Below are 16,304 nucleotides of genomic sequence, written 5' to 3'. Positions count from 1 at the left end.
GTGAGTCAATCAAATTCTGGAAGATATGCTCCGAGCTTCTGTCATCTCGTTCGGAATGAGTTGGGAGAAATGCCTTCCATTCGCGGAGTTTGCTTATAACAATAGTTACCAAGCCAGCTTGGGCAAGGCTCCTTTCGAAGTTCTCTATGGACGAAAATGTCGAACGCCTCTTAACTGGTCAGAAACCGGGGAAAGACAACTCTTTGGCCCGGATATGATTCAGGAAGCAGAAGAGCAGGTTCACGTTATTCATGAGAAATTGAAAACAGCCCAATCTCGTTAAAAGAGTTAATATGATCGTAAACATAAGCCTATGACTTATGAAGTCGACGAGAAGGCTTACCTTCGGGTTACCCCGTTAAAGGGAACCCATCGTTTCGGTATCAAAGACAAATTGGCCCCTCGTTACATTGGACCCTTTTGCATTCTTGCCAAACGAGGAGAAGTTGCCTACCAATTAGAACTACCTCCGCATCTTTCCAGAGTTCACAATGTCTTCCACGTTTCACAACTCAGGCGTTGCTTCACGGATCCTATCCGTGGAGTGGACCACGAAACGCTTGATCTACAAGATAACCTCTCCTATCGGGAATATCCCGTTCGTATCCTTAATCAGGCCGAGCGTACCACTCGACGTCAGAATATCAAGTTTCTCAAGGTTCAATGGTCACACCATTCCGAGAAAGAAGCCACTTGGGAAAGGGAGGATCATCTTTGACTTGAGTACCCCACCTTCTTCCCGGAGGATCCTAAATCTCGGGACAAGATTCTTTTGAGTGGGGGTGAGTTGTCACACCCTAGCTAGTTCAAGCATTAGAGTGTGCATCATGTTTAAATTTCTCTTAAATTTGAAATGGGGAAAGCAGAAACCCCCAACACCCCCCTGGAAACAACTAGGGTTTACTAAAATTATTTTCAATGAACCTAAAATGCCCTTCTAAAATGTTCACCCTCCTTGTCTTGGGTTAAAACCTTTGGCAAAATTGGTGCACAATTTTCTAGGTCAACAGAAGGTCATTGAATTAAATCATAAGTATTTGAATTTGGGCATTTAAATGCTATAAAATAATTTAAATGCTCAAATAATCCTGGAAATAAATGTTTGCTGTTGGAAATAATCTAAACAGAGCCCACAATTATTTTCAGGATTTTGGGAAACGTTTTAGTATTTTATTTAAAGCCCAACAGTTGCAGTTAATTAGAAAAACATAAACAAATAAAAAGAGAGAGAGAGAGGGAAGCCCACCCGGGCCTTACCTGTGCTGGCCCAGCCACCTGGCTCGGCCCAGCCTACTGGCTCTACCAATCGTCGTCCTCCTCGCGCCAGAAGGACGCGGAGTGCGTGGCCGGCGCCCGCGGCCACACGCCGGCCACCTCTTGCTTCCGCCGATGCCTGGAGACGCCTAGGGGTGCCACGCGACCCCCACGTCCCCCTCTCATCCTCGCTCACTCTCCCCTCGTCTCCCTCACCCTCTCCCGCACCATGGCCGACGAGCTTGTCGCCGTCTCACCACCGTAGTCGCGCTCTCCGTCACCCCCTCGCCTCTCTGACCTGTCCAGAAGCTCTGCCGCGACGCCCTGGCCCTCCCCACCGAGCCACGCATCGCTGGAGGCCCTGCATCGCCGCCATCGGATCGTCTTCAACCTCGGTACCCGCCGGACGCCGTTCATCGATTCGCCTCGCTCCGGTCACCCCCGAGCCCACTGAGCTGCTCATCGACCTCCCTGTGAGCTCCGCCGCCTTCCCCTCTTCTTTCCCACGCGTTTGCACCCTCTATGCCATAGTACCACCATGGCCGAAGCTCGTCTCCACTCGAGCTTGTCGCCGGTGTCGCTCCGGCGACCATTTGGTCCTCCCGTGCTATGCAATGTGCTTGCCGCATCGCGTAGTGCCTCGCTAGCGCTTCAGTTTCCGTGTTTGCACGCCGCAGCCCACTCCCCGCACATGGCCGAACTCCGGCCGCCGCCTTGGAGCTCGCCGTCGTCGTCTCCGGCCACCGTAGGCCCGGCCTCCACCACCACTAGATGCGCGACTGCAAGAGCTCTCCAACGAGCCCAAGAACGGCCTCGCCCGTGCCCTGTGGGCGTTTTCCGAGCTGCGCCACCGTCTCGGGCCTCGCCGGCGTTGAGTCGCCGGCGAGTTTGACCCAGTTTGACTCCTGGGTGGGCCCAGGTAGACCCCCCCTGAGTCTATGACAGGTGGGGCCGGTCTACTAACTAATTTAGGATTAGTTTTAATTAATTTTAATTAAATCAGTCACTGACATGTGGGCCCAGGCCCCACTGACAGCTAATTAGTGTTAATCTAATCCTTTTAATTAGCTAAGAGGCTGACAGAAGGGGCCCACTAGTCAGGTTTGACCTGGGCTGGCGCCTTTGACCTGCTGAGGTCAGCATGACGCAATGCTGACGCAGTAATGCATTTTCTGGATTTATTTTTATTCAAGAATTTCCGGAAAATAGTTAAAACTTCTAAAAATCATAGAAAATCAACCATAGCTCCAAATGCAAAGATTTATATATGAAAAATGATCAGAAAAATTCAATCTATCCATCTGTAATGGTTTCATGCATGACAAAACAAGTTTACCTTGCTGTTTAAGCAGAATAAGGAAATGCACTATTAAGGCCATGTTTAATGAGCTAATATTTGAATCTTTGATTCAAATGAGTTCATTCCTTTCTGTTATAGCTTGCATTAGGCCAAGACACATTCATATTTCCATGTCATAGCATGCATCATATTGTTGCATATCGTCATGTGTTGATTGTGTTCCGATGTGTTCTTCGTGGTAGGTTCTGCCTCCGAGGATATTCACGAGTATCCAACTGAAGGGCAGTATCCCACTACCACTCCATCAGGCAAGCAACCATTGATCATTCCGATACAAACCCATGTTCTCGCTTCTGCTCTTGTTTACTACATTAAGACAACGCGATTCAAACTGCTATGTGCTACGGTAGTTGAACCCTTATCCTCTGCATGACCTGTCATTGCAACAGTAACTAGATGAAACCCACTAGCATGTGTAGGAGTTGATTGAGCCATGTATGTGATTCCTACCTTGCTATGCCTGCTAGGCTTAGAGTTGTGTTAGGTCTGGTTCATCTGGGTGATGGGCCAGAGTGAAATGCTTATGCCGGTAATGTGAGGGATGTGTTGAACATGTTTTGGTAAAGGTATCGATGAGAGGCCATGTAGGAGTACATGGTGGGTTGTTTCATTGAGGCCGTCCCTAAGAACTGAGATCTGTATGTGTGATTTAAGATTTAGCTACTACCATGCATTGGGATCCTTAATTGACCCTCTTGGCTTCTTAACCACCCTAGTACTCTGTCCAGGAGTTGCAAATAGTTTCTGGTGTTTGTAGGTTATGTGTTGGCGGCCGTGCGTAGCGCTGACCCTAGGGGTGGGCTATGTTGCGGTAGATACACCGTGGCACGGTGTACCGAGTCACCCGTTTGGTGTCTCGAGATCCCTGTTCACATCGTTCGGGGCTGTATGTGGAAACCTCGGCTGGACTCCCTGCGGATGGAACCTGGATAGGCAATAAACCTGGACTAGAGACTTAAGTGTTTAGGTAGGCCGTGGTCGACACCTTCGCTGGGCTTCCGCTTGAAGGTTGCCGAGTACATGTCGTGTAAACGGCGGTAAGTGGTGAAAGCGTGTATGAAGAAGTACACCCCTGCAGGGTATAAAACTATTCGAATAGCCGCGTCTGCGGTAAAGGACTACTTGGTTGCCTATACAGTTCATAGACAGGTTAATGGGTACTAATAAAAGACTCAAGATAAGTGTGAGTACCGAGGATGGCCCTCTCGTAGGATGACGAGGGAGGATCCCCGGTGGAGTATTGTGTTGGTGAGTAGTGGACTCGTGTGCGAAAACTATTTTTACTTGTGAAGTTCCGTAGGATAGCTTAGCCAAGAGTCAAAGCTGGCTTGCTGCATTAACCCCACCACCTTCTTGAGAATAACCATGTATAGTAGGTTCTGATGTAAGACTTGCTGAGTACCTTTGTACTCATGTTTGCTTAATTACTGTTTTCAGACGACAACACCGCCCCCTCCGATGGGTTCTACGTAGACCTTGACGTCGACGAGTGACTAGCCACCCAGGTGGTGATCCTGGCCATGGAGGGCCCTATGTAGATAGACAGGCTTCGAGAAGCTTTCTTTCATTCTAGAGTCTGTACTCAGACTAGTTGCTTCCGCATGTGCTTGTATGTTTGTATGACTTGAGTGTCGGGTCATGTGACCCCTATCTGTATGAACATGTTATGTATGGCTCCCTGGAGCCTTTAAATAAAGTACTTGAGTTGTAGAGTTTTGTTGTGATGCCATGTTGTATGTACTCATATCGGGCATATTGTGTGTATGATTGAAATGCTTGGTATGAGTGGGATCCGACAATCTAGTTGTTTATCCTTAGCAGCCTTTCTTATGGGGAAATGTAGTCTAGTGTTCCTCGAGCCATAGTAGTCCGCTACAGCCCGGTTCATCAGAGTCATGCTAGCCTAGCACTACTGTTCAGGACACTTGACTGGCCGGCATGTGTTTCACTTCGTTCCTATGTCTGTCCCTTCGGGGAAATGTCACGCTGTGACTTCCGGAGTCCTGCCTAGCCTGCTACAGCCCGGGTTCCCCGGAGTCCTGTTAGCCCAGTGCTACAGCCCGGAATCAATCGCTGATGACCGACATGCTCGATGTGATTCATGTATGCCTGTCTCGATAGGTCTGTGCCGCTTTGGGTTCATGACTAGCCATGTCGGCCCGGGTTCTCTGTCATATGGATGCTAGCGACACTATCATATACGTGAGCCAAAAGGTGCAAACGGTCCCGGGCCATAGTAAGGCGACACCCGTGGGATACCGTGCGTGAGGCCGCAAAGTGATATGAGGTGTTACCGGCAAGATCGATGTGACATGGAATCGGGGTCCTGACACCTGGGCAACGGGTTTATGCTGATATGCATAGCTGATATATCTTAACGAGCCTGAGGTGATTCCTTCGTGTGGCTCTTGTTTGTGATTTAGTGGCAATGCTGCAAGGTGGGGCTCACACCAGCCTCCCCTTCCCTTGCTCTTCTGAGTGCTCTACATCCTTGGGTCCCGACCCTCGAGCGAGGGTCAGCTGCCATTGGTATGCCAGGTCGTGATGCCGTGGTCAAGGCCAGGGGGTGAGGGCTGGAGAGTTAGCAGGAGCTCTTGAGATGCGATGCTCAGGAGCCCCCTTTAACGTGCATGCGAATTGCGTAGAAAGAGGGTGGCTAGCGGGGCCGCCTGCAGCCAAACTCCAGGGATCCCTGCAGGTTAGTCTAAGAAGAGAGCATAACTCGTGAGCACGCCTGTTGTCCTGCCGCTGATCTTTCGGTGAGAAGATGAAGGCACTAAGGACCCGGTGAGGTGACATGCGCGGGGCGGGTCGCGAGTCAGAGCTCGATCTGTCAGATTTGTTAGCGTTGTAGGGACGGACCCAAGCACAAGAGCCGTGCCAGCATGTGAGCCTCCATCGCAGGATGGATAAGAGGCCGGTCAGCAACGCGGGAGACCGCGAAGGGCAATATGGCAGGCAAGTGGGTGATAGCATAAATCATGGCATGGATAGGGCAGAGCTAGTTCCGATAGATGCAAACGATACATGCCATAGGGAGGGACTCATGCGGCCTGGTGATGATGCAGCCCGAGGGGTGCTCCCAGTTGAAGGACTAGAAGATGCAAGAAAGATACATGTCATAGGGACAGCCCCACGCGACCTGGGAATGAAGCAGCCCGAGGGGCGCCCCCAACTGAATAAGTTGGAAAATGTCACCTGGCACCATTGCTGAAGAGATGTTGGAGTAGCCGAAGAAGCGTGATTAAGAAGTAGCTCCTGACGAGCCACCTTGGCCTTGAACCTCAGGAGGCTCTGCAGGCCTGATAGGCTCGTGAAGGACCATCGCCATCACCACCCAGACTGCCTGGTGCCTGACCTTCTGAGCCACTAGGACACTGCGCATGTGGCGCTGGAGGGTAACAACCATGTTCGGTAGGCCAAAAGGCATGCAAACATAGCTGTGAGGGGGTCCCTCACACCGACCAACGTGCGATGGCCAGAAGCGCTCCTCAGATGTGGCTCTGTTGAGCCATGGGATGTTGACGCAGGCACGCAACTCGCTGTCCTTGCCAAGATGAGGAGCCGCGCCGGGTGGCGGGCGGCGGTCGCTGCGCATGTCTCTCGCCTCTTGATGCTCCTCGGTTGCCTGGGTGATGAACTCCCGAGCAGCTGGTGCTTCGTGCCTCATGCCTTCCTGGCAGAAGCGCGCGCTGAAGCACGCCTCCACGTGGTGTCCGAGCAACTGGTGCTTCGTGCCTCATGCCTCCCTCGTGACGCTGGCTAGGTGAAAGGCCCTCTAGAGGAGAGCCCCTGAGCCCAGCCTGAGAGGGGCGCCGGGCGCGCCTTCCTATGCGAGAGAGGGAGGCGCCCCGGACGTTGGCGTAGGTCCTGAGGTGGCGCCGCTATTGATGCCATTCTCTTGAGGCCCTTGGTGGAGCAACTGCTTCTTCTTCTTGGGGACAACCTCAGGACGGTAGACGGTGCCTTTGTCGTCGGGGTTCTCGACTGCTGCAGCTTGCTAGGCGCGCTCGAGATAGTACACTTCGTCCTTTTCCTCGCAGGCGGTTGTGATGATGTCGAGGTTCTCTGGCATCTTGAGGACGTTGTAACCATGATGATTCACCGCCATGAACTTGTCCAGGGTTGTATACCCAAGGATGGCATTGTACAGAAGGCAGATGTTGGTGACGTCAAAGTTGATGAGCTCAGTGCGGTAGTTTTCACGCTTGTCGAAGGTGACATGGAGGTGGATCTGCCCTATCAGGGTGGTGGAGCCGTCGGTTACTCCTGAGAAAGGCTTGGTGGGCTGCAGCTAGTCATAGGGCATTTGGAGGCGGTCGAATGTCTCGATGGAAAGAACGTTAAGCCCCACACCACCATTGATGAGAGTCTTGATGACGAGGACATTGTTGCTGATGGGCGAGCAGAGCATCGGGAGGGCACCAGCAGTTGCCGCACACTTGAGCTGGTCGGTCGAGCTAGAGGTGATGTACACTTGGACCACCTGAGCCGTCGCGTGGCCTCGAGACTGGGAAGGGCCGCATTCACTTCACAGGAAAACTGCTTGAAGATGCAATGAGAGGCTGGGGCCTAAGCTCCGCCAAGGATGTAGGCGATGGCGCGAGGCTCTTGGAAGCCCCCAGCCCCTTCATTCTGGAGCTGGTTGTCGTTCCTTCTTGGTGGTGGTGGCAGTGGAGGGAGGCCAGCATTGCCCTGAGGATGACCCTCATGAGGTTGGTCATTCCAGGTGCCCTCGCGAGGATGGGCTTGCCAACGTTTCTCACGAGGTTGATCGCGCCACTCCTGGCAGGGGCCATGGTTGTCCTAGCCTCCTCCTGCTCGACCTCCTCCACGGCCATAGCCCCGGTCGCTGCGCACGGGGCGATGACCGAGACGCCTGTCGTGGATGGCCCTGAGCTCCTGACAATCATTGGTGTTGAGGTTGTGCACGTTATGGAAGACGCAGAATGGGCGTCTTCCCTTGGATCACTCTGGGTGGCCGCTGAGGGAGTCCTGGATTTGGGGGTCCTCGGACAGCCGGACTATATACTTTGGCCGGACTGCTGGACTATGAAGATACAAGATTGAAGACTTCGTTCCGTGTCCGGGTGGGACTCTCCTTTGCGTGGAAGGCAAGCTTGGCGATTCGGATATGTAGATCTCCTTCTCTGTAACCGACTCTGTGTAACCCTAGCCCCCTCCAGTGTCTATACAAACCGGAGGGTTTAGTCCGTAGGACAACAACAATCATAATCATAGGCTAGCTTCTAGGGTTTAGCCTCTATGATCTCATGGTAGATCAACTCTTGTAATACCCATATCATCAAGATCAATCAAGCAGGAAGTAGGGTATTACCTCCATCAAGAGGGCCCGAAACTGGATAAACATTGTGCCCCCCGCCTCCTGTTACCATCAGCCTTAGACGCATAGTTCGGGACCCCCTACCCGAGATCCGCCAGTTTTGACACCGACATTGGTGCTTTCATTGAGAGTTCCACTGTGCCGTCATGATAAAGGCTTGATGGCTCCTTCGATCATCGGCAACGATGCGATCCAGGGTGAGGTTTTTCTCCCCCGACAGATCTTCGTATTAGGCAGCTTCGTACTGCGGGCCAACTCGCTTGGCCATCTGGAGCAGATCGAGAGCTACGCCCCTGGCCATCAGGTCAGGTTTGGAAGCTTGAACTATACTGCCGACATCCACGGAGACTTGATCTTCGACGGATTCGAGCCCATGTCAGGTGCACCACACAGTCACGACGAGCATGACTTATCTCTACCGTCGGACGGTGTTTGGGAGATCCCACCTATGGCTACTCCGGCCCTCAATCCGGAACAGATCGTTCCGTCCGAGGACGGGTGGATGGACCCGCCATGGAGGCCGCACACTCAGCGGCGATAGAGCCGAATACTGACTTCACCTCCTATGAGACCTGTGTTACCGGACTTTTGTATTCGTCCCCGGCCACAGGCTCTGAACCGCTTGCGTCCGTGCCTATTGAATCTGACTGGGCACCGATCATGGAGTTTACCTCCGCAGATATCTTTCAGCACTCGCCCTTGGGCGATGTGCTAAATTCATTGAGGTCTCTCTCCTTGTCAGGAGACCCTTGGCCGAACTATGTCCGGCTTGAGTGGGAAGCGGACGACAAAATTGAATCCCCACCCACCACCCACTTAATAGCCACCGTCGGCGACTTAACCGACATGCTTGATTTCGGCTCCAAAGACATGGACGGTATGGACGACAATGCAGGAGAAGAACAGGAACCACTGCCCACAGGGCGCTGGACAGCCACCTCATCATATGATATATACATGGTGGACACCCCCAAAGAAAGCAATGGCAATAAGGCAACAGAGTATAATCCCCTCGAGAAGCAATCTAAGCACCATCGTCATCGACGAAGCTCTAAGCCCCGCCATAACAAAAGCAGCAATACCGGCAGAAGAGACAATAACGCTGCGGACGGTGCCGAAGACGAAGACAATCCTCTCCAGCCAGGCTTCGAGCGAGAGGATGAGCAAGCGAGCCCTAAGGAACATGCGACAGATGGACAATCAGGGGATGAAAATTACATGCCCCTCTCCGAAGATGAGGTGAGCCTAGGCGATAAAGAATTCATCGTGCCTGAGGATCCCGTCGAGCAGGAGCGCTTCAAGCGCCGGCTTATAGCCACAGCAAAAAGCCTGAAGAAAACACAGCAGCAGCTTCAAGCTGATCAAGATCTGCTAGCGGATAGATGGACCGAGGTCCTAGCAGCCGAGGAATACGAACCCGAGCGCCCAACCAAAAGTTACCGAAAGCGCAGGTTGCTACCCCAACTCGAGGAGGAAGCATTAAAGCCTACACTACCAGCATATGATGCGGCTGACCGGCCACCTCGTGGCCGAGACAAAGCGGCATATCAGCCCGAAGTCCAGCCCGCACCCTATCACCAGTCAAACAAAAACACCAAGGTCCGGCGCTACACGCAGGACCTGTGAGACGTATTGGAAAACAAAGTAGGACATACAAGATCGATCTATGGATCATGGGGGCGCGCCCCAACGCGTGACGACGACCGTCATGTCGAATATACTAAAAGCAAATCCGGCTGGGCCGAACACAGCAGACAAGACTCGTATGAGCTGCGTCGTGATATAGCCCGGCACAGAGGCGCTGCACATCCCCTATGCTTCACCGACGAAGTAATGGATCATGAATTCCCAGAAGGGTTTAATCCCTTAAACATTGAATCATATGATGGTACAACAGACCCCGCGGTATGGATTGAAGATTTTCTCCTCCACATCCACACTCCCTATGCTTCACCGTCGAGCAGGAGCACTTCAAACGCCGGCTTATAGCCATGGCAAAAAGCCTGAAGAAAAAGCAGCAGCAGCTTCAAGCTAATCAAGATCTGCTAGCGGATAGATGGACCGAGGTCCTAGCAGCCGAGGAATACGAACCCGAGTGCCCAACCAAAAGTTACCCACAGCGCAGGTTGCTACCCCAACTCGAGGAGAAAGCATTAAAGCCTACACTACCAGCGTATGATGTGGCTGACCGGCCACCTCGTGGCCGAGACAAAGCGGCATATCATCCCGAAGTCCAGCCCGCACCCCGTCGCTAGTCAAACAAAAACACCAAGGCCTGGGGCTACACGCAGGACCTGCGAGACGTATTGGAAAACAAAGCAGGACATACAAGATCGATCTACGGATCATGGGGGCACGCCCCAACACGTGATGACGACCATCACGCCGGATCTACTAAAAGCAAATCCGGTCGGGCCGAATACAGCAGACAAGACTCGTATGAACTGCGTCGTGATATAGCCCGGCACAGAGGCGCCGCACACCCCTTATGCTTCACCGACGAAGTAATGGATCATGAATTCCCAGAAGGGTTTAAACCCGTAAACATTGAATCATATGATGGTACAACAGACCCCGCGGTATGGACTGAAGATTTTCTCCTCCACATCCACACCCCCTATGCTTCACCGTCGAGAAGGAGCGCTTCAAGCGCCGGCTTATAGCCACAGCAAAAAGCCTGAAGAAAAAGCAGCAGCAGCTTCAAGCTGATCAAGACCTACTAGCGGATAGATGGACCGAGGTCCTAGCAGCCAAGAAATTCGAGCCCGAGTGCCTAACCAAAAGTTACCGAAAGCGTAGGTTGCTACCCCAACTCGAGGAGGAAGCATTAAAGCCTACACTACCGGCGTATGATACGGCTGACCGGCCACCTCGTGGCCGAGACAAAGTGGCATATCAGGCCGAAGTCCAGCCCGCACCCCGTTGCCTGTCAAACAAAAACACCAAGGCCCGGGGCTACACGCAGGACCTGCGAGATGTATTGGAAAATAAAGCAGGACATACAAGATCGATCTACGCATCACGAGGGCATGCCCCAACACGTGACGACGATCGTCACACCGGATATACTAAAAGCAAATTCGGCTGGGCCGAATACAGCAGAAAAGACTCCTATGAACTACGTCGTGATATAGCCTGGCACAGAGGTGTCGCACACCCCCTATGCTTCACCGACAAAGCAATGGATCATGAATTCCCAGAAGGGTTTAAACCCGTAAACATTGAATCATATGATGGTACAACAAACCCCGCGGTATGGATTGAAGATTTTCTCCTCCACATCCACATGGCCCATGGTGACGATCTACATGCCATCAAGTACCTCCCACTAAAACTCAAAGGACAGGCCGGCAAACTCCATTGGAAGTTGGGAGAAATTGGAAGACGCATTCCTTGACAACTTCCAGGGCACTTATGTGCGACCAGCAGATTCTGATGACTTGAGTCACAGAACCCAACAGCCTGGGGAGTCAGCCAGGAAATTCTGGACTTGGTTCCTAACTAAAAAGAACCAAATTGTCGACTGTCCGGATGCCGAGGCCTTAGCGGCATTTAAGCATAACATCCATGACGAGTGGCTCGCCCGACACGTCGGCCAAGAGAAGACGAAGTCCATGGCAGCCCTCACGACACTCATGACCCGCTTTTGTGCGAGCGAGGACAGCTGGCTGGCTCGCAGCAACAACACATCAAGAAATCCTCGCAATACAGATGCCAGAGATAGCAATGGCAAGCCACGTCACAATAGACACAAGCGCCGCAACAATGGTGACAACGTTGAAGACATGGCAGTCAATGCCGGATTCAGTGGCTCTAAATCCGGTCAGCGTAAAAAGCCGTTCAAAAGAAGCAATCCGAGCCCGTCCAGTTTGGACCGCATACTCGATCGCTCGTGCCAAATTCACGGCACCCCCGATAAACCAGCCAACCACACCAACTGAGAATGCTGGGTGTTCAAATAGGCCAGCAAGTTGAATGCCGAAAACAAGAAAAATGGGTTGCATAGCGACGACGAGGAGGAGCCTCGACCGCCGAACACAGGAGGACAGAAGAAATTTCCTCCCCAAGTGAAAATAGTGAACATGATATATGCAACCCATATACCCAAGCGGGAACGGAAGCGTGCACTAAGGGACGTCTTTGTGATGGAGCCAGTCGCCCCAAAGTTCAACCCATGGTTTTCTTGTCTTATCACTTTCGATCGAAGGACCACCCTACCAGTATCCATCATGGCAGTTCTGCCGCATTGGTCCTTGACCCCATTATCGATGGATTTCACCTCACTCGAGTCCTTATGGATGGTGGCAGCAGCCTGAACCTGCTCTATCAGGATACAGTGCGCAAAATGGGTATCGACCCCTCGAGGATCCCCGGACAACTTCCGAAGCGAGGAGTTGATCTTCGATATCGTCCCCTTCTGTAGTGGCTATCACGCACTGCTCGGACAGACCGCATTCGCCAGATTTAATGCGGTACCGCATTATGCATACCTCAAGCTCAAAATGCCAGGACCTCGCGGGTTTATAACAGTTAATGGAAACACAGAACGCTTTCTCCGTACGGAGGAGCACACTCCGGCCCTCGCAGCAGAAGTACAAAGCAGCCTTCTGAGGCAAACCGCCAATTCGACGATAAAGGCCCCGGACACCTTCAAAGGAGTCCGGAGTACCCTGCAACAAGATCGCCCGGCATGTGCTGAGCTCGCCTAGCAATTCGGCCTCCGTCCTAGTCCCAGTCAAGCGGCAAAATTTGCGCCGCGCGTCCATAATCACGCACTCAAGATACCATGGGCATAGGCCAAGGCACGGCTATGGCATGGCCCGCAATGCGGCTTAAACGCCTCAGGACCCGTATATCTTTACCGTTTTCTTCCTTTCAAGACCCTATTCTCTGAAGGCCCTCTCCGATACCATGATTATCGGACCCATCATGGGAAGGAAACACCAAGGAAGCAAGAAGCTTTTACGTACAAGGGAATCCCCAGGTGGTCTCTGATAACGATCGCTATACCTATTTTACATACCCACACGCAGCCGACCCTTGGATAGGACATGTCAAATAGTCCTATTTTTGCTTATTGCACTACTTGTATACATATGCTTTGACATATCATTTAAATAACAATGCACAATGTTAGCTTATTATTGCCTTTCTTCTGCTCATTTACGACAAATTGCAACCATACATTCTGGTAGGTCCAGTGCGCCAGGGGCTTCAGTGTACCCCATAACACGACAAGAAAAGTCGGAACACTTTCGATAGTGCGGCACCCCAAACTTATAGCATTATATGCATCAACTCCGAATCATGTCTTGGGTCAATAGTTGGGTTTGCCTGGCTCCCATGTTTTGGTACCTTACGTTCCGCTATATTGGCTAAGGTAGCACTGGGAGAACTACTGCGATTGTGTCCCGGTTCTTTCGGACGAGCACCTCAGTAGAGAAAGCCGAAAACTGACTGTCATGATGCGGCGAGAGCTGGTCGCTGTTTGAGAGGTCTCAAATCCTTAAATATTTTTTCCGTTTCGGGCGAGGAATCGGCCTTGTCCGATTTAGGCGTATATAGCGCCCCAAGTTCGGCCTTCCGAATACTAGGGGCTTCGCCAAAATTTAAAATTGTAGACTTATATGGCTAAGTGAGAGTGATAAAGCTGTATAGTCTGATTGCCTTGTTCGCTGTGCTAAACAACTCCTTAAAGGACCAATTTTTTTGGATAAAGAGTGTTTAAGATTTGTCCCGAACACCTCAGTACTAGTTACATGGGGGCAGAAGCCAACGACTAGCCAACTCTCAGATTTTATAAACGGCCGCACAGAAGGTAATATTTTAAATCGACAAGCATTATATAGCGCACATGAACTCGTTTTCATATTACAGGATCACATGAGTACATTCATTCAAATATTACATCCTTAGCAAATTCCTCCGCCACAAGGCGGGCACCCTTCAGGACACTATCATAATACTTTTCGGGGTGGCGATTCTCCTTGCCCTCCGGTGGCCCCTCCTTCACCAGCTTTTCGGCGTCCATCTTTGCCCAGTGCACTTTCGCATGGGCAAAGTCCCTACGCGCACCTTCAATGCAGACGGACCGCTTTATGACTTCAAACCATGGGCAGGCATTCACAAGCCTCTTTACCAGGCTGAAGTAGCTGCCAGGCAGAGGCTCGCCAGGCCACATCCGGAGTATGAGACCCTTCATGGCCAGTTCGGCCGCCTTGTGAAGCTCGACCAGTTGCTTCAGCTGGTCGCTCAAGGGCACCGGATGTTCGGTCCAAGTATATTGAGACCAGAACAGCTTTTCCGTCGAGCTCCCTTCCTCGGCCCGGTAGAACTCCGCGGCATCCGCTACGCTACTGGGTAGATCTACGAATGCTCCTGGAGAGCTCCAAATTTGGGTAAGTAAAGGGAAAGTTTCCTTCACATGCTTAGTTTGCATAATGAATGCCTTACCCACTGCTATCTTCTTGACCGCCTGAATCTCCTGGAGGGCCTTTTGAGCTTCGGCCTTGGCATTTTTTGCGTTCTCGAGGGCCTTCGCAAGCTCAGACCCCTGCGTCTTAGAGTCACGCTCCAAGGACTCGTATTTTTTGACGAAATCCTGGAGCTCTTGCTGAACCTCGCCGACTCGGGCCTCTTGCTTCTCGCACTCGATGCGCTCGTGGGCCACTCTATCTTCGGCCTCGGACAACGCCTTCTTCAAGGCTGCCACTTCGGTCGTGGCCCCTAGCAAAATTCATGATGATCCTATGATCTAATAACCACTTTTTTCTTCATAAATATACAGACGGGGTATCACTTACCTTTGTTCTCTTCGAGCTGCCTCTTGGTAAGGCTGAGCTCTTCCTTGGACCGCTCAAGGTCCCGCTTCAGTCCGGAGACCTCCGTAGTACGAGCGGCAGCGGCCAGCAGCGAAGCCTGCTTATTCACATAGACATATTCTGATTAGACTCCTGTGATTGTTATTTGATCCTCTGTTCGGCCTTTCTTTGCAAACACCAAACAGAGCATCAGGGGCTACTGTCTATGCTGTGATATTTTCTCATAATTCGATTACTTACCTCAAAGCCCGTTAGGAGGCTAGTAGAGGCTTCGGTCAATCTGCTTTTGGCAGACCGAACCTTCTCGACAACCGCACTAATGATAGTGCGGTGCTCTTCATCAATGGAAGCACCGCAAAGCGCTTCCAGCAAGTTGTCCAATGCCTCTGGATGGACAAAGGCCATCAGCACAGACGGCTCGCCCCCCTTAGCGAGGGGTCGCCTGACAGAATCCGGAACCACTGGAGGGTCCGGCACAGTATCCGTCTGGGGGCCAAACTTGCTGCGGACCCCGTCATTAGAACCCACGGGAGTCTTACCCCCCTATGCGCCCGACATCTGGGATGTCAACTCGGTCCGATGCCCATTGAGACAACACCTCGATGTCGTCCGTGGGCCGAGGGGAGGTGGCTGTCGGGAGTGAATCGTTGTTCATCACCGACTGGCCCAAAGACTCATCCGAAGAAGATACGTCGATATGGGCTTTGGATGGACTGCATGATCATGTTTGACACGATAAGAAGCAATAAAACAAAACATACCAGAAATATTATGGTATCTAGATACTTACGACTTCGCCAGTGGCTTGTCCCTGGGTAACCACTCCTCGTCGCTGTAAGTGGCTGTTGTGGAGTGGTCCGGAAGGAGGGTCCTTCCCTTCTTGGACCCTTCGGCCTCCCCAGATGGGGCGGCCTTCCTTTTCTTGTCCTCCCCGGTTGGGGGGAGAGAACTTTCCTCTCGCTCCTCCTCGTTTTCGTGCGAGGAGTGCGCCTTGGTGTTTTCCACGATGATTCTGATACAACCTTGTGCCGAAGACCTTTCCTGGTCCCCACGGCCTTCTTCTTGTCCTTCTTCTCCGGCACCTCACAGGGCGCCGGAACCAGCATCTCCGTTAAGAGAGCCCTTGTTGGATCTTTGGGCAATGGGGCCGGACAATCAATCTTCTCCGCTGTCGCTACCCAGTCCTGTTAAAATGGCGTGGAGGCTCAGATCCCTCACATGATTATGCTGAGAAAGGAACATCTTACGAGATATAAAGAGCTTACCGGATTGGCAGGGCGCTTTGTGTTGAGTACGCGATCCTCGGTAAGGGGAGGAGGTACCTCGGCGGCCTTGAACAGCACCTTTGAGACGTCTTTGTGTGTTGTGTCGAAAAGCTCTCACAGTGTCTGGTGCTTGGCCGGGTCGAACTCCCACATATTGAATGCCCATCTTTGACACGGAAGGATCCGGTGGAAGAGCATGACCTGGACCATATTGACAAGCTTGATTTTCTTGCTTATCATATTTTTAACACAGTTCTGGA

Source organism: Triticum urartu, chromosome 6A, assembly GCF_056163025.1.
Source record: "Triticum urartu cultivar PI428250 chromosome 6A, HENAU_Tu73, whole genome shotgun sequence".
Classification (NCBI taxonomy): Eukaryota; Viridiplantae; Streptophyta; class Magnoliopsida; order Poales; family Poaceae; genus Triticum; species Triticum urartu.
Note: the sequence above shows the minus strand (reverse complement) of the source record.